The sequence below is a fragment of the Miscanthus floridulus genome, chromosome 4 (genome assembly GCF_019320115.1).
Source record: "Miscanthus floridulus cultivar M001 chromosome 4, ASM1932011v1, whole genome shotgun sequence".
NCBI classification, from domain to species: Eukaryota; Viridiplantae; Streptophyta; class Magnoliopsida; order Poales; family Poaceae; genus Miscanthus; species Miscanthus floridulus.
The window spans coordinates 17849650-17869405 of record NC_089583.1 but is presented as its reverse complement, the minus strand read 5'-3'; the positions used below and the strand labels follow the sequence as shown (position 1 = coordinate 17869405).

Below are 19756 nucleotides of genomic sequence, written 5' to 3'. Positions count from 1 at the left end.
CCACTTTAGCCATTCATCTTTTCTCTTTTACCAAGCACTAGGCAAGGGAATCTCTAAAAACTTCACCACTTTTGGTCGACACCTAGCCTTTACTTTACTAGACACTTCATGAAACAATATTTAAATTGTTGGAAGGCCTAGGGAGGGGGTCGGCCGACCCCCACCTTGGTCCAATTCTGAAAAAGTTTTTATGCATTCAGCAAGATTCCCTTCCCAAAGTTCAATGCAATGTTTAAAGTGCTTTAGGGGGGGTCGGCCGACCCCAACATTGGGTGTCCTCCACTTGCCCTTCTCCCCCTATAAATACCCTTGCATTGTGAGCTCAACTCCACACCCAAACCAGCAGAATCATCTTGAGCTCACAATCTCTCTTCTTCTCTCCATTGTTGCAAGTTCTTTCTCAAGTTTAGTTTAGTAGTAGGCCTCCAAAACAAAAAAAAATTATCCCTTCTCTCTTGCATAGTAGTAGTAGTAGTAGGAGCTTGGGTTGTCTCACTTGTGTAGCTAGATGAAGAAGTTACTCTCCTCCCGGTTCAAGAAGAGCAGATGAAGTACATCACCCTTCGAGCAAGCAGCTTCGCACACACAAGCATCATCGACCTAGTCCTCTTGGACCGCATAGGTATGAGTGCAGAATTTAACACTGTCTTCAACACAATTAGTTGGGGAGGATTTTACCAAGTTCTTGAACTTGGTATAGAAGTGCTTACCAAAGAATTCTTGTGCACCTATCAATTAACTTACAATGGGGTAGCATTTTGCATGTGTGGGGAAGAATATAATTCAACTTGGAGCGTCTTAAACACTGCTTTAGGATGTGATCATGTTTGCGAACTTGATATAGACCATGCCACTAATGGGTTTAGCAAGAATGAATTTTGGAAAGCAATTTTTGGCTCCAATGATTGCTCTAATCCTACACCCAATCAAATCCATAATCCAACCTTGCGCTTTATTCATTACTGGATGATTGTTACTCTTTTTCCTAGCACTAGAGGTTACACCTTAAGTGATGATGAACTTAAACTTCTCTATGCCATGGTATGCAAAATTCGAGTCTCACCTGTTAAACTGCTAGTGAACTTTTGGCTTAGCTCCATTGAGTATGAAAAACCCATCTACTTCACATCATTCATCACTTGTATAGCCAAAACATTAGGTTTGCTAGAATCACATGCCTTTGAGTACATTGCCTGTGCTAGCGATGTTTTAAGTGAGGATTTCTTCATTAATATCAATGTGCTCAAAAGAGGTCCAAGAGGTGGACTTAAAATGATATATCCTGGCCATACAGTCGAAGTTCCTCTCCCTTGTGAGAAACGTTGGCTGTATGCGTTCCGTACACTAACCATTAAATTGGACCGAGAGGCAAGAAGCCAAAATGTTGCAGGAACAAGTAGAGTGACAAGAAGAATGTCATGAGCTGCTCAACTGGAATAGGGTGGCCCCTCACACCCTATAGGAGAAGAAGTTGAAGAAGGCGATGAGGCAAGCTCCATGGACATTTCAGGGTCCATGGGGAGGCCTCCACGTCCACAGCGCACTCCTCGCCCACGGGGTAGGGAGAGGTGCCACCAAAGGATGGCGATGGACGAACTCATCGATAACATGGGCACAATGCACATTGAACAAGAAGCGACGTTGCACTTGGTGCAACAAAATGCCCAACTTCTGCAAGCAATACAAGATGAGGAAGCACAACGTTGGACCGGATGGTTCCAACAATATCTGCCACCACAGTGAGCAAGAGCCAAGCTTGGGGGAGATCCTCTCCCCCACTAAGGTAAGTAGTCTATCTTAGTATTTTGCATTTTAGTTATTTCTCTTATTGCATTTAAAAAAAGAGAAAATTTTAAAAAATGCTAAAAATATTTGTTTAGTTATTTCCCTTAGCACATATGTCTCATGTATGTCTATCTTCCTCATGGAAATGATGAATAGTTGCCTTGCTAATGTTTCTCTAGTACCTAGTTTACAACTTAGTATTTCTCTAAGTATGGATCACTTAGCTCACTTAAACCATCATGAACCTAAAAACTTTGTGGGTTGCAAGTGCTAGAACTAAGTCTAAGTTGTTGAGAAGCATGAGATAGTGAGATTAGAGCTGCTATAATATTGTTCTAAGCATGCTGGATTACCGGAGAATTATTCTTGAAATGATCAAAACCTTAATTGTTCCTCAATGGTGATAAATTCCTACCACAGCCATATATGCTTTACATGTTTACAAACCTTCCACATAGGCTATTTGCTTTGTGTTGAGTGTTGTCAAGTCTTGTTGATCCTTGTTTAGAGACTTATCATGCTCCTAAGATCAAGATCACACGCACGCCTCATATATATATGCTACTTCTACACTGGAAGTACGCAAAAACATGCCTTCCATTTCCACCAAATAGATTGCTCCATGCTCTAAGTGTTAGAATATCTCTCTAAATATTGTTTAGTAGATGAGACACAAGAAAAAGGGCTAGGCAAAATAAATATTTACATATAGATGGACACATGAAAGTCCATGCAAAAAAATGCTAGCCATGTCTCAATAGAAAATAGAGAGAGAGATCTTATCAAATAAAGGAGCAATCTAGTCCACCATATACCACACACTTGCACATCTTGATCTGGGAGTATGACACTTCTCTTCAAGGATCCGGGCTTTGACTTCGCAATAAATGCAAAGTAAGTATGCTATCTCCTTGTTCTCCCTACCTTGAGCTCCACATAAGCCTTTTTAGAAGTAGGATGAAATAGAGAAGGCAACTCTTACCATATGCCTTGGTGAGGAATCATACACCCTTTGAGCGACATGAGAGAACCATATGAGGAACATTAAGTTTTCTTTTGAAAAATATTGCAAAACCTCTGGTATAAAACTTGCTAGGAACAAGAAAGTTAGTGCTCAAGTCAAACTGTTCTGTCTTTCAACCACCTAAGACAAAGGAAAAGCCATAAGCCCCATAGAGGACTAAGGTAATATGGGTGAGTTTTCATAGCTCATTTTTCTATTCAAAGAGAAGAACTTTGTTGTGCACATGGTACTCTTGAAATGTGAGCATAGTAACAATACCTGATCCACCGAGGCTAAGTTTGATTGTTTGCTCAGGACGAGCAAAGGTTAAGCTTGGGGGATCTTGTTGATGGTGGATATACCATAGAAATCCACACTCAAAACACCATCAACATGCCTTGGTTCAAGGAAGAATAAGCATAACATGAACATATTTTATCAATAACTAGTTCCACTTGTACTCTTAGCTTCTGATCGTAGGTAACACAAAATAGAGCTTAGGGGGACCCACATATGGGGTTGGCCGACCCCCCTATGGGCCCACCTTGGCCTGAGCTTCGAGCATGATCCATGCCAAGGTCCCTGGAGTCCATTTCGACCCTCAGACCAACTTGTGTTTCCATTCAATGGTAAAAGATCATTTCACATGGATCCATGGGCCCATAAGGAAGCAAGCAACGTGACAAACACTTGGCAAAAGATGGAGCCACTTCCTATGACAGATGGGGACACCTTCTAGAAGACCCTGGCTGGGCCAACCTACCATAGGGGTGTCGCCCGACCCCCCTAGTGGCTAGCCAGGTCGGTTGGCTCCCCACCGACTTGTGCATGCCTCCCACATGCTAGTTTCACCACTGCCATCCATCTAAGGTGGTTTCAAGGTCAGTTCATCCAAGGTCCAAGGTGGAGAGGCACATGGATTGATGATGTGGCGGTGGAGTAGCCCCTACTCCACCTTCCCCTATAAATAGAGGCTGCCTCCACACATCTTCCCATCTCCAAATCTCAAAATCTTCATATCTTGGGAGATCAAGAGTAGTAGTAGTTAGTCTAGAGTGGGAGTTAGAGTCGAGTCGAGCGAAGCTTGGGGTCTCTGGAGTCGTCTTCTGGAGAGTCTAGTATAGCTCTTGTATCTTCCTCTTTTTGTAAGACTTTCCTTTTATCAATATATTATTCTTACTTTACTTTACTCAGTATTTACTTAGTACAAGTCTATATTCACTATAGTCTTATTGTGCACTTGTCTTAGCATTATAGTTGTCTTAGTTAGATTGATTTCCTATACCAACTCCTTGTGTGTGTATCATCATCCTATCTTTGCATAGGAGCTTTAGCTATCTGCGCGTTAGCTAGAGTTGTGAGAGTAAGTGTGAGCGTGGTGCTCAGACTTAGTCTTACCTTTGATTGCTGCTGGTCCACATGGACAGTTCGTGGGCGCTGGCAAGAGATGACAGATCTTACCCAGCTTTATAGGTTTCCCACCATGTTCGGGCTAGTTCTTAAAAGGCAAGGCGTCCATAAGCCAAGTAGTCGCTTTATTAGAGGTTCTGTCTTCTACTGTCTTGGCTATCCCTCTCACACAAGTTGTAAGGCACCAGTCTAGTTACGTCATCTATCTATTAGGATTAAGTTCATATGAGTAAAGTTAGATACATAGGAGTCCTTTACTCACTCGTTGTCCTCCCACCTAGCTAACGCTCTACTAGTTATCTTTAGATTAGATACTTACTATCTTATTTACCTACCCTTCCTATAATTCATTTACCCCCCTTCTTCACTAGTTGATACTAGATCATAGTAGACATAAGGATCTCTCTCTCCCCTTTTATTAAATATTCCTAGCTACTGCTTTCCCTTGGGATAAAATAAATAACGATACCTTGGAATACTCATCCTCGGTGAAGTGCTACATCGGTATATTCTATGCGCTTGCGAAATAATCCAATAGACATAAGAAATACCCCCACAGGCACTTCTTGCGTCATCACCAATCTTTGGTGGTTGCGTTAAGAATTGCCAACATTCTCATACAAGAAGGATGAGTTATTGCTTATGCCTCATGCCAATTGAGGAAACATGAGGTAAACTACACAACGCATGACTTAGAGCTTGCCTCTGTTATGCATGCTTTGAAGATCTGGAGGCATTATCTGCTAGGAAATGTATGCAACCTTTATACAGATCACATGAGTCTCAAGTACATCTTCACATGGCCCGAGTTGAATCTAAGACAAAGAAGATGGTTGGAGTTAATTAAGGATTATAACTTGCAAGTGCATTGTCATCCAGGCAAGGCAAACGTTGTGGCGAATGCCTTGAGTCAGAAGTTGCATTGCAATGTTGTACCACCATTGTTTGAAGATGAGTTTAATTTAATGCATCCTGTAATGTTACATCACATTCAAATTGGCTATGCTCTTGAAAGTCAAATCATTGAAGGCCAAAAATCTGATAGAGAAATCTTCTATCTGAAGCAAAGAATGGAAGAAGCCCCAATTCCGCATTTTTGGATTGACAAACAAGATATTTTGTGGTTTGATGATCGCCTCGTCGTACCTAAGAATAGAGAGCTTAAAAACCAGATCATGGAACAAGTTCATCACTCCAAGTTGGCTATCTACCCAGGAAGTAGTAAGATGTACAATGATCTAAAACCTTGTTTTTGGTGGATGAAAATGAAGAAAGAAATTGTAGCCTATGTTGCCCGATGTGATACTTGTTGCTGAGTTAAAGCTATTCATATGAAGCCGGTAGGAACACTGCAACCATTACCTATTCCAGATTGGAAATGGGAGGACATAAGCATAACTCTTATCATAGGACTCCCTACAAATCCAAAAGGAAATGTCTCAATCTGGGTAATTGTTGATCGTCTTACCAAGTCGGCTCACTTTATACCTGTCAAAACTAAGTATAGACTACATCATTATGGTGATATGTACATTGCTCAGATTGTTCGACTGCATGGAGTTCCGAAAACCATTGTAACTGATAGAGAATATCAATTTATGGCTCATTTTTGGCAACATCTTCAAGACAGTTTAGGTACTGAGTTAGTTCACATTTCTGCTTATCATCCTCCACCTTCAAGCCAAATCAAGAAAGTCAACCAAGTTTTGGAAGACATGTTAAGACCTTGTGGTTTTTCTACCAAAGGTTCATGGGAAAAATGGCTACCTTTAGCCGAATTTTCCTACTACAACACTTATCAGGAAAGTATTCAGATGGCCCCATTTGAAGCTCTATATGGTAGAAAGTGCAGAACTCCTTCCAACTGGATAGAATCTAGGGAAAGAAGATACTACGACATTGATTTCATTGCTGAAGTTGAAGAACAAGTTCATACTATTCAAGGACACCTAAAGACTGCACAACCTCATTAGAAAAGTTATGCTGACACGAGAAGAAAACCATTTGAGTTTCAAGTAGGTGATGAGGTTTATCTGAAGGTTTCGCCAATGAAAGGTGCCCAAGAGTTTCGAGTAAAGCGAAAGCTCCCACCAAGATATATCGGACCGTATAGAATTCTGGAAAGGAGAAATGAGATGGCCTATAGATTGCATTTACCTCCAGAAATGGGTGCGATCTTTCCAGTTTTCCACGTGTCACAACTTAAGAAATGCTTGCGTGTCCCTGAAGAAAAGGTTGAGGCACGAGATATCAACTTGGAATCTGACTTGACATACCAAGAAAAGCCCATTCTAATCTTGGATAGTAAAGATCGAGTGACTCAAGATCAATCGATGAAGCTCTACAAAGTGTTATGGGATCATCATGATGCTAGAGATGCACCTTGGGAGACCGAGTCTTATCTTCGTGAGGTTTACCCCGATTTTCATAAACAATGGTAACTAACTTATCCAAATCTCAGGACGAGATTTTCTTAAGGGGGAAGGGCTGTAACACTCTGGTATTAATCATTCCTTAACCATGTCCAATGCATTGGCATAAGCATCATTTCATGTGCATCAATTAAAAGTTAAGTTATGTTGACTTGCAATGCTATGGTCAAAGTTGTTCTATGTTGAAAAACATGATAAAAGTGGCAAAATGCTTGGTGGTTGATGATTAACATAATCTAGACTTAATTAGGATCCAAATTGACCTTAAGTTGGTTAAGGAAAGTTTTGCTAATTTGACTTGTATTTGAGTTGACCCTGTTTGACCATAAAGCTTCTTGGTTTGACCATTTCAAAAATGTTTCAAAAATTCAAAACTAGCTTGGGATGTCTATACCAATCTTGTAGAGAATTTTGTGCGGAACAAAAGTCATGATTTTCACTTTTCATGAAAATGCTTGGAAAAGGTTCAAAAATAAAAAAACCAGTTTGAAATCAGCATTTTATTATTTATTTCAAAAATGGCAAATTTGATCCAAATTTGACTTTTAAAATCTAGGCCGAATTAGACTTTGACCTTTATATGAAAAATGTTCTACTCATTGAGAGGAACATTTTTTGTATTCAAAGTTTTTCTAAATTGGGCGCTGTTTTTAAACCACGGGCCAAAACATTTTTCAGTTCAAAAAAATTTGGTGGGACCCACCTCTCATCTTCCCTTCCTCCTCTCTGTTCCTATTTCTCTGCTTCCCCGTGCCAGGCGCCAGCGAGGTGTAGCAGCCGGCAGCACGTAGCGTGCTAGCGCCCGCAGCAGCGCAACAGCCGCGCACGCGCGCACGCGCGCTCGAGTGCCTGCAGCGCTTGCCGCGCCGTAGCGAGCACGGACGTCAGCAGCGTCGCTGCCCGGCCGCGGTTCGCTGCTCGGACTGCCGCGTGTCCCCCATGCATCCCCGCCCTTCTGCCCGACCTGGACGCTATCAAGTGGGCACCAGCGCCCTCTCCCACTCTATTTCCTCCCTCTCCCCTCTCCTGGCCTCACTCCTGCTCCTCCCCTCATCATTTCTTCCTCCGCCACGGTGAGCAGAACACCGCCAAGCCACTCGCCTGCCCTCCCATCCAGCCATTTTCCTCGCCATAGCCGCCATCGAGTTCGCCTTCGTCCGCGCTACATCGTGCTGCCCTCCAATCGCCATTCTAGCCGAGGTAGTGTCCTTAACCACGCGATTTTGACGCAGCCGCCATGACCAGAGCTCGCCGGAGCTCGCGGTCCACCGTGGCCGGGCTTCTCTGGTCCCCATCCTCCCTATTTCTCTCTTGATTCCGCGTCGCTAGGGTTTGTGCTAGGCGTAGCCGTCGTCGTAGCCGCCAATTAGGGCTCGCCGGCGTGAGCCGCGGCCTCACCGTCGCGAATTGCATCGCCGCATTGCCATGCACGGCAAGCCACCACTTCGCCGTGGCATTAGGCGAATCCATCTAGGTCTAGGACCTCGCCTTGCGCTCGCGAAGCGCGCGTGCGCGCTGCTGGGCCACGCCATCGCCGGAATCGGCCTCGCCGCCGACATGCAGCGCCGCCGCGCCACCTTGCCGCCGGTGAGCGTGCGCCGGTGAGCCACTGGCCCCATCCTATACCTCACCGGGTTCGCATCGGTGTGGGGAGCGTGGTGGTGGCAGCCGTTTCGCCGGAGACGGCCATCGCCGGCGGCTAGCCGCCGGTCAAGCCGCTCCCCAGCTTCGGTCTCACCGACAGGTGGGGTCCGTTGACCGGGGCCCGCTCGTCAGCAGCAGGTCTGCGGGGTGCAGATCTGGGGTTGCAGCGGGTATGCGTAGCGTTTTAGGAATTCGACTGGGTACGGTTTCTGGTGGACCTAGCGTTTTAGGTTCAGGATTTTGTGAAAAATGATTTCCAGAAATAATGTTTAAGCTAGTAAAATCCATATCTTGAGATCTAGGTGTCCAAATGAGGTGATTCAAGTTGGAGTGTCTTTCTTGTGATGAGTAGCATCTGATAAAATTATGAAATGAATTTTTTGGGGAACTTTTATTTGCATCTTTGTTTAATTGTTGTTACATTGATAAACTAAGAAAATGCATAAGTAATTGTAGGATGCTCAGAAAAATGTGATTCTTGTTGGGTTAGTCTTGTGTTGATATTCTCTAGCTCTAAAAAACATACCATGTACCTGTTCTGTGTAAAAATTTGAAGTTGTAGTTCAAGTAGATTAAATGCTTGTTGCTTGGGAAATGTGTAGCAAATAAAATATGTATGATCTATGTTTGGTAAATTTTGTACACTGATCTTATGCTAGACAGAGGGTAGGAAAAATATGAAATTTGTGATTTGGCACATTTCACTGTACAAAGTGTTCTAGGCCCATTTATTTATGATGTCTATCATTTTTGTGTAGGATAGTAGACTCATCTTTTTGAGCTGAATTTTCTGTGGTAGGCTTAAGTTGACATGTGTTGTCTACTGTAATTTTTGTAGAATTTTCTGAGATGTCGAAATGGTAGTCCCTGTTATAACCATTTCTTAATAAGCCTGAAATTGACTTAATTATTGGGTGATATGGTGCCATAAATATTTTTAAGGTTGTTTAGAATATTTATGCGTTAATGATGTTAATGGTTTGGATCAGTTAGCAACCTCGAACATATTTAATCTATAGCCTTTTTATTTCGGTGCTAATGCATAGTTGTTTAGGATTATATGCATAGTGGTTAGTGAATGATGTTGACTACCTTGTTGAAGAAATCAAGTACTTGCTCATGAACAAGCATCATTCTCGTCATCATCATGCACTATCCCCATTCTATGTGCATTCATCGTATTTATACCTATGCATATGCATCATACAGGATCGTAGAAGGAAGCACCCGTCGCAGAACTCGAGGAGTACCAAGAAGGATTCCAGTAGGAGCTGTCCGCGCAGGAGCTGCCAAGAGACGAGGAGCTAGACGTGGATCCACCTGAAGATCCTGATCGTCGAACTAACTCGTCGAGAGAAAGGCAAGCCCCGGAGCATTTCTCCCACGGTTTGCAAATGTTTACTTTGCGTCCTTTCTATGTTTGATGCATTAGGTTGCAGAAGTTGCTTGGAATCGTTGATGCATATTTACCTATCCCTTGTCTACCTTGATATATCCTCTACCCTGTTAGGTGCAGGATCGATACAAATGCTTAGCCCTGCTTAATTAGATTGTTAGAAGTGGGTGATTCCCTGTCACCTATGCCTTAGGTTAATAAAGGAAAAATTTGGCAAGATGATTATCATGGAAAATAACCAAAGGTGTTAAATAAATGGATTAGGGACCCGTTGTACGTCCTCAAGTCATGTTAAACGCTTGCCCCATGTTTAGCTAGAAGGATAGTCGTTCCGACCGCGAAGCTAGAGGCTTTGTTTGGGCCAGTGACCGAAATGTAGGGCATAACACCGAATGGAGGCGGGGTGGTCAGAGGCCCGGGTTGACCGTGGGCAAGAATGTCCTGAGCTACCTGGCATTGTACCATGGGCAGACATGTCTTGAGCGACCTAGCACCGAATAACCTCTGGGTGTAGAATAGTCCATAGCGGTCCCGTGACTTTACCTAAATAGTACCAATGGTGACTAAGGCTGCCCTTGCAAAGCATGCCTGGTTTGCATGGGGAATACCTCACCAGCTGGTTAGTAATCAATTCGAATCGCCTTCATTCCTGGACAGTGAACACTTGACTTGAGCAGCGGCTTCATAGTAATTCTATTGTGGAACATAGGAATGGTTATACAGATGATGTTGAGAAGATGCCAAACTTGATATTGTTACTGTTGATTGCTTAATAACTTAATGGTTGCTATTAGTACAGGTGCTAATCTAGCTTAAATAGGCTATAATTATAATCTATTGTTAAAGGTTTTTAAATGGTTCATCTTAACATGTATATGTAATGTGATAACTTATGCTTTTCTGCAAAGTGAGTCTAGCCAGCCCACTTATATGAAGCTTGCATACTCCTTGGAGTCTATTTATTTTTGGTTTATGACGGGTAAGTCTAACTGAGTATATTCTCGTACTCAGGGCTTTATTCCCACTTGTTGCAGATCATGAGATGTTTTCTGTGTGGCGACAAGATGGATTTGTATCCCACTACGGGAAAAAGTAGACCATGGGCAAGGTCATCACTTATATCGCATCTACTTGCTTTTGTGGAATGTCGATCATGAGCTGGCACTGTATTGGAATAAGTAGGTGTGAGTGTGTCTTCAAAAGTATCTACTTCCGTTATTTATTTGGAACTCTGATGTCTCATAAGTTTCACTTGAAACTTGTGGTGTAATCATTCTATGTGCGAACTGTATAAACAGGTGAATGGTAACAGCTAAACTGTGTGATTCAGGTGTGTCATTGAAAAAGTTTGAAATCCTTTGAGATTTCACGGACTACCGGGTTTACATGCACTCAAGTGTGTTAATTTTTCTGCTTGGCGGAGAGGTTTCGTACTTGTGCTTATGTAAATTGCTTATGCCTCATGCCAATTGAGGAAACATGAGGTAAACTACCCAACGCATGACTTAGAGCTTGCCTCTGTTGTGCATGCTTTGAAGATCTAGAGGCATTATCTGCTAGGAAATGTATGCAACCTTTATACAGATCACATGAGTCTCAAGTACATCTTCACATGACCCAAGTTGAATCTAAGACAAAGAAGATGGTTGGAGTTAATTAAGGATTATAACTTACAAGTGCATTGTCATCCGGGTAAGGCAAACGTTGTGGCAAATGCCTTGAGTCAGAAGTTGCATAGCAATGTTGTACCACCATTGTTTGAAGATGAGTTTAATTTAATGCATCCTAAAATGTTACATCACATTCAAATTGGCTATGCTCTTGAAAGTCAAATCATTGAAGGCCAAAAATCTGATAGAGGAATCTTCTATCTAAAGCAAAGAATGGAAGAAGCTCCAATTCCGCATTTTCAGATTGATAAACAAGATATTTTATGGTTTGATGATCGCCTCGTCGTACCCAAGAATAGAGAGCTTAAAAACTAGATCATGGAACAAGTTCATCACTCCAAGTTGGCTGTCTACCCAGGAAGTAGTAAGATGTACAACGATCTAAAACCTCATTTTTGGTGGACGAAAATGAAGAAAGAAATTGCAGCCTATGTTGCCTGATGTGATACTTGTTGCCGAGTCAAAGCTATTCATATGAAGCCGATAGGAACGCTGCAGCCATTACCTATTCTAGATTAGAAATGGGAGAACATAAGCATGACTCTTATCACAGCACTCCCTACAAATCCAAAAGGAAATGACTCAATCTGGGTAATTATTGATCGTCTTACCAAGTCAGCTCGCTTTATACCTGTCAAGACTGAGTATAGACTGCATCATTATGCTGATCTGTATATTGCTTAGATTGTTTGACTGCATGGAGTTCCGAAAACCATTGTAACTGATAGATAATATCAATTTATGGCTCATTTTTGGCAACATCTTCAATACGATTTAGGTACTGAGTTAGTTCACATTTCTGCTTATCATCCTCCACCTTCAAGCCAAATCAAGAAAGTCAACCAAGTTTTGGAAGACATGTTAAAACCTTGTGTTTTATCTGCCAAAGGTTCATGGGAAAAATGGCTACCTTTAGCCAAATTTTCCTACTACAACACTTATCTGGAAAGTATTCAGATGGCCCCATTTGAAGCTCTATATGGTAGAAAGTGTAGAACTCCTTCCAACTAGATAGAATCTGGGGAAAGAAGATACTACGGCATTGATTTCGTTGCTGAAGCTGAAGAACAAGTTTGTACTATTCAAGGACACCTGAAGACTGCACAATCTCATCAGAAAAGTTATGCTAACACGAGAAGAAAACCATTTGAGTTTCAAGTAGGTGATGAGGTTTATCTGAAGGTTTGGCCAATGAAAGGTGCCCAAGAGTTTCGAGTAAAGCGAAAGATCCCACCAAGATATATCGGACCGTATAGAATTCTGGAAAGGAGAAATGAGATGGCCTATAGATTGCATTTACCTCCTGAAATGGGTGCGATCTTTCCAGTTTTCCACGTGTCACAACTTAAGAAATGCTTGCATGTCCCTAAAGAAAAGGTTGAGGCACGAGATATCAACTTGGAATCTGACTTGACATACCAAGAAAAGCCCATTCTAATCTTGGATAGTAAAGATCGAGTGACTCGAGATCAATCGGTGAAGCTCTACAAAGTGTTATGGGATCATCATGATGCTAGAGATGCAACTTGGGAGACCGAGTCTTATCTTCGTGAGGTTTACCCCGATTTTCATAAACAATGGTAACTAACTTATCCAAATCTCGGGATAAGATTTTCTTAAGGGGGGAAGGGCTATAACACTCTGGTGTTAAGCATTCCTTAACCATGTCCAGTGCATTGGCATAAGCATCATTTCATGTGCATCAATTAAAAGTTAAGTTATGTTGACTTGCAATGCTATGGTCAAAGTTGTTCTATGTTGAAAAACATGATAAAAGTGGCAAAATGCTTGGTGGTTGATGATTAACATAATCTAGACTTAATTAGGATCCAAATTGACCCTAAGTTGGTTAAGGAAAGTTTTGCTAATTTGACTTGTATTTGAGTTGACCCTGTTTGACCATAAAGCTTCTTGGTTTGACCATTTCAAAAATGTTTCAAAAATTCAAAACTAGCTTGGGATGTCTATACCAATCTTCTAGAAAATTTTGTGAGGAAGAAAAGTCATGATTTTCACTTTTCATGAAAATGCTTGGAAAAGGTTCAATAATCACAAAAATAGTTTGAAATCACCATTTTATTATTTATTTCAAAAATGGCAAATTTGACCCAAATTTGACTTTTCAAATCTAAGCTGAATTAGACTTTGACCTTTATATGAAAAATGTTCTACTCATTGAGAGGAACATTTTTGGTATTCAAAGTTTTTCCAAATTCGGCGCCGTTTTTAAACCACAGGCCAAAACATTTTTCAATTCAAAAAAATTTGGTGGGACCCACCTGTCTTCTTCCCTTCCTCCTCTCTGTTCCTATTTCTCTGCTTCCCCGTGCTAGGCGCCAGCGAGGCATAGCAGCTGGCAGCACGCAGCATGCAAGCGGCCGCAGCAGCGCGCCAGCCGTGCACGCGTGCTCGAGTGCCTGCAGCGCTTGCCGTGCCGCAGCGAGCACGGGCATCGGCAGCGTTGCTGCCTAGCCGCGGTTCGCTGCTCGGACTGCCGCATGTCCCCCAAGCGTCCCCACCCTTCTGCCCGACCTAAACGCCATCAAGTGGGCACCAGCGCCCTCTCCCACTCTATTTCCTCCCTTTCCCCTATCCTGGCCTCACTCCTGCTCCTCCCCTCATCATTTCTTCCTCCACCACGGTGGGTAGAGCACCGCCAAGCCACTCGCCTGCCCTCCCATCCAGCCATTTTCCTCGCCATAGCCGCCATCGAGTTCGCCTTCGTCCGCGCTACATCGTGCTGCCCTCCAATCGCCATTCTAGCCGAGGTAGTGTCCTTAACCACGCGATTTTGATGCAGCCGCCATGACCAGAGCTCGCCAGAGCTCACGGTCCACCGTGGCCGAGCTCCTCTGGTCCCCGTTCTCCCTCTTTCTCTCTTGATTCCGCGTTGCTAGGTTTAGTGCTAGGTGTTGCCATCGTCGTAGCCGCCAATTAGGGCTCGCCAGCGTGAGCCGTGGCCTCACCGTCGCGAATTACGCCACCGCATTGCCATGCATGGCAAGCCACCACTTCGCCATGGCATTGGGCCAATCCATCTAGGTCTAGGACCTCACCTTGCGCTCGCGAAGCGCGCGTGCGCGCTGCTGGGCCACGCCATTGCCAGAATCGGCCTCGTCGCCGACATGCAGCGCTGCCGCGCCACCTTGCCACCGGTGAGCGTGCGCCGATGAGCCACTGGCCCCATCCTATACCTCACTGGGTTCGCATCAGTGTGGGGAGCGTGGTGGTGGCAGCCGTTTTGCCGGAGACGGCCATCTCCGGCGGCTAGCCACCGGTCAAGCCGCTCCCCTGCTTCGGTCTCACCGATAGGTGGGGTTCGTTGACCGGGGCCCACTCGTCAGCCGCAGGTCTGCGGGGTGTAGATCTAGGGTTGCAGCAGGTACGCATAGCATTTTAGGACTTCGCCTGGGTACGGTTTCGGGTGGACCTAGCGTTTTAGAGTCAGGATTTTGTGAAAAATGATTTCCAGAAATAATGTTTAAGCTTGTAAAATCCATATCTTGAGATCTAGGTGTCCAAATGAGGTGATTCAAGTTGTAGTGTCTTTCTTGTGATGAGTAGCATCTGATAAAATTATGAAATGAAATTTTTGGGGAACTTTTATATGCATCTTTGTTTATTGTTGTTACATTGATAAACTAAGAAAATGCATAAGTAATTGTAGGATGCTCAGAAAAATGTGATTCTTGTTGGGTTAGTCTTGTGTTGATATGCTCTAGCTCTGAAAAACATATCATGTACCTATTCTGTGTAAAAATTTGAAGTTGTAGTTCAAGTAGATTAAATGCTTGTTGCTTGGGAAATGTGTAGCAAATAAAATATGTATGATCTATGTTTGGTAAATTTTGTACACTGGTCTTATGCTAGATAGAGGGTAGGAAAAATATGAAATCTATGATTTGGCACATTTAACTATACTAAGTATTCTAGGCCCATTTATTTTTGTTGTCTTGTCATTTTTGTGTAGGACAGTAGACTGATCTTTTTGGGCTGAATTTTCTGTGGTAGGCTTAAGTTGACATGTGTTGTCTACTGTAATTTTTGTAGAATTTTCTGAGATGTCAAAATGGTAGTCCCTGTTATAACCATTTCTTAATAAGCCTGAAATTGACTTAATTATTGGGTGATATGGTGCCATAAATATTTTTAAGGTTGTTTGGAATATTTATGCATTAATGATGTTAATGGTTTGGATCAGTTAGCAACCTCGAACATATTTAATCTATAGCCTTTTTATTTCGGTGCTAATGCATAGATGTTTAGGATTGTATGCATAGTGGTTAGTGAATGATGTTGACTACCTTGTAGAAGAAATCAAGTACTTGCTCATGAACAAGCATCATTCTCGTCATCATCATGCACTATCCCCATTCCATGTGCATTCGTCGTATTTAAACCTATGCATATGCATCGTATAGGATCATAGAAGGAAGCACTCGTCGCGGAACTCGAGGAGTACCAAGAAGGATTCCAGTAGGAGCTATCCGCGCAGGAGCTGCCAAGAGACGAGGAGCTAGACGTGGATCCGCTCAAAGATCCTGATCGTCGAACTAACTCGTCGAGAGAAAGGCAAGCCCCGGAGCATTTCTCCCACGGTTTGCAAATGTTTACTTTGCGTCCTTTCTATGTTTGATGCATTAGGTTGCAGGAGTTGCTTGGAACCGTTGATGCATATTTACCTATCCCTTGTCTACCTTGATATATCCTCTACCCAATTAGGTGCAGGATCGATACAAATGCTTAGCCCTGCTTAATTAGCTCGTTAGAAGTGGGTGATTCCCTATCACCTACGCCTTAGGTTAATAAAGGAAAAATTTGGCAAGATGATTATCGTGGAAAATAACCAAAGGTGTTAAATAAATGGATTAGGGACCCGTTGTACGTCCTCAAGTCATGTTAAACGCTTGCCCCATGTTTAGCTAGAAGGATAAGTCGTTCCGACCGCGAAGCCGGAGGCTTTGTTTGGGCCGGTGACCGAAATGTAGGGCATAACACCGAATGGAGGCGGGGTGGTCGGAGGCCCGGGTTGACCATGGGCAAGAATGTTCTGAGCTACCTGGTGTTGTACTGTGGGCAGACATGTCTTGAGCGACTTGGCACCGGATAACCTCTTGGTGTAGAATAGTCCATAGCGGTCCCGTGACTTTACCCGAATAGTACCAATGGTGACTAAGGCTGCCCTTGCAAAGCATGCCTGGTTTGCATGGGGAATACCTCACCTGCTGGTTAGTAATCGATTCGAATCGCCATCGTTCCTGGACAGTGAACACTTGACTTGAGCAGTGGCTTTGTAGTAATTCTATTGTAGAACACAGGAATGGTTGTACAGATGTTGTTGAGAAGATGCCAAACTTGATATTGTTACTATTGATTGCTTAATAACTTAATGGTTGCTATTAGTACAGGTGCTAATCTAGCTTAAACAGGCTATAATTATAATCTGTTGCAAAAGGTTTTAAAATGGTTCATCTTAACATGTATATGTAATATGATAACTTATGCTTTTCTACAAAGTGAGTCTAGCCAGCCCACTTATATGAAGCTTGCATACTCCTTGGAGTCTATTTATTTTTGGTTTATGACGGGTAAGTCTAACTGAGTATATTCTCATACTCAGGGTTTTATTCCCACTTGCTGCAGATCATGAGACGTTTTCTGTGTGGCGACAAGATGGATTTGTATCCCACTACGGGAAGAAAGTAGACCATGGGCAAGGTCATCACTTATATCGCATCTACTTGCTTTTGTGGAATGTCGATCATGAGCTGGCACTGTATTGGAATAAGTAGGTGTGAGTGTGTCTTCAAAAGTATCTACTTCCGCTATTTATTTGGAACTCTGATGTCTCATAAGTTTCACTTGAAACTTGTGGTGTAATCGTTCTATGTGCGAACTGTATAAACAGGTGAATGGTAACAGCTGAACTATGTGATTCAGGTGTGTCGTTGAAAAAGTTTGAAATCCTTCGAGATTTCACGGACTACCGGGTTTACATGCGCTCAAGTGTGTTAATTTTTCTACTTGGCGGAGAGGTTTCGTACTTGTGCTTATGTAAATTGGGCGGTTCTGTTACAGATTACACGATAAAATAGCAATGCTGTAAAATTAAAAATACCGACGTTAAAGCAACATTTAATCGAAAAAGTAAAGTTTGTGAAATTAACATAGTCACAAAGAGCGTGGTGTCGCAGGCGAGCATGATATCCAGAACATCAATATATCTTTAGAAAGGATAGACAATAATTAGAATACAATAACTCTGAGTTTTGTTGTAAAACTAAAACAATCAAGTTCAACTATAAGAAGCTAATTCACTACAACTATCTAGTTGCATGTTTTTTTCTACGATCACAACATTAGAAGGGCTCCTAGGTTTATCAACTTCATCAGCACCTGTGGACAGCATAGCTCTGACAACAGCCAATTTCAGCCGTACAATTTATCATATGACCTGGTAATTGCATGGAAACAGTCTTCATTTTCCTAGATGTGTAATTCACAAATGTCATCTAGTATGATCAAATTAATGAGAAGGTGAACGAGAGCATAAGCAAGCATTCATGTGTATGTATTTGAAAGACAGAACACCGAAAAAGGCATTACATTTAAGTAGCTTGACATAACAGATTTCAGTAACCCTTAGCTTTGTTTTCATTATTTTGTCATGTATAACTCTTGTGGTGAATATATTATCATCTATTCAACATCATAACCCAATTTCACAAAGATCAGAAGGATAATCAAATTATGCTTTGAAAAATTTAGATCAACTTTATGCACCTTGGCTTTATCCATCCAAATTAGCATAAACTTTTCTTACCAGTTCCAGGCCTCACCATTTTCCTGGCAGCATTTCTACCATGCTGGCATCTGTACAGATAAGAAACATAATCATGCCAACAATGAGACACTCAAATTCTTCTTCCATTCCTTTTGTTTCAACTTCAATCAAAATTTGACATTCTTATTCTTGCCTAGCTGCATCATATTATTTTAAAGAATAAATCGAGATACATTTCATATACAGAGAACATATTAAGTCTTTCCCAGTCTCTCTATCTTATAGCAATACATATTGCTCCTTTTGTCTAATTAAATATCATGAGCTGAAGAAAACATAAAAGCAAATATTTAGTGAGCTAACTGATTATCACATGGATACTGCTACCTTCATTGTGTATTACTAGAATATCTATTTTGCGATGTAACAAACATCAGCATTTAGTACTATAAAACAATTATCTACCAACAAATAAACATCTTGTTTGACCAATTGTCAAAGGCCAAGGTGTTTTCAAAGATTGACTTGAGGTCAGGCTATCACCAGATTACGATTAGGCCACAAGATATTCCAAAGACTGCCTTTTCTACTAAATACGGGTTGTATGAGTATCTTGTCATGTCATTCGGCTTGACCAATGCTCCAGCCTACTTTATGTATCTGATGAATTCAGTTTTTATGCCAGAGTGCACATAGCCTAGATAGGGTGTGGGCCTGGACCATTGGACTTTTGGAATCCTAAGAGAACGCCGGACGTAATCATCCATAGTGGCGCCCCACACCTCCCCGTTTGATCCACACTTGCCATGTTTTCTGGACAAAACGTCGTTTTGGGCTTGTAAGAGATTTTGCATAGACCATTACCTAAAATTCCAATTAGTATCTCCCTAGTACCCACTATGAACTTTGCTAGGGTCGCGTTTTTGCTACTAGTGGCAGTAGGAACCATTCTTACATTTTTATGTGGTGGGGCCCATGATTTTCTTGTCAAATGATTCGTTTGGTTACGAATAGATATCAGCACGACCGAGTCATACTCTGTAGCCTAGTGCTCGTAGCCCTGTTAGGGTGTGGGCCTAGACCCATGGAGTTTTGGAATCGTAAGAGAACGCTGGACATAATCATACAAAGCGGCGTCCCCACACCTCTCTGTTTCATCTACACTTGCCAAGTTTTCTGCACAAAACGTCATTTTGGGCTTGTAAGAGCTTTTGCATAGACTATTACCTAAAATTTCAATTGGGATGTCCCTAGTACCCACTATGAACTTTGCTAGGGACGTGTTTTTCCTACTAGTGGTAGTAGGAACCATTCTTACATTTTTATGTGGTGGGGCCCGCAATTTTCCTATGATATGTTTCGTTTAGTTACGAATAGATATCTGCTCGACCGAGCCGTACTCTGTAGCCTAGTGCTCGTAGCCCTGATAGGGTGTGGGCCTGGACTAATGGACTTTTGGAATCGTTAGAGAACGCCAGACGTAATCATACATAGCACCGCCCCCACACCGCCCCGTTTGATCCACACTTGCCATGTTTTTCGCACAAAACATCATTTTGGGCTTGTAATAGCTTTTGCATAGACCGATACCTAAAATACTGATTGGGATCTCCATAGTACCCACTATGAACT

The 19756-nt window shown here is 42.4% G+C and overlaps 1 long non-coding RNA gene across 2 annotated transcripts; it reads left to right on the top strand.

Annotated features, from left to right (window-relative positions):
* Positions 1-7665: 7665 nt before the first annotated feature.
* On the top strand, positions 7666-10989 carry LOC136551053 (uncharacterized). Of its 2 annotated transcripts, none has more exons than XR_010782427.1 (3): positions 7666-7830; positions 9484-9634; positions 10705-10989. It is a non-coding gene; the product is annotated as an uncharacterized lncRNA (long non-coding RNA). The 2 variants fall into 2 exon arrangements; XR_010782428.1 differs by having other exon boundaries at positions 10682-10989.
* Positions 10990-19756: the final 8767 nt, after the last annotated feature.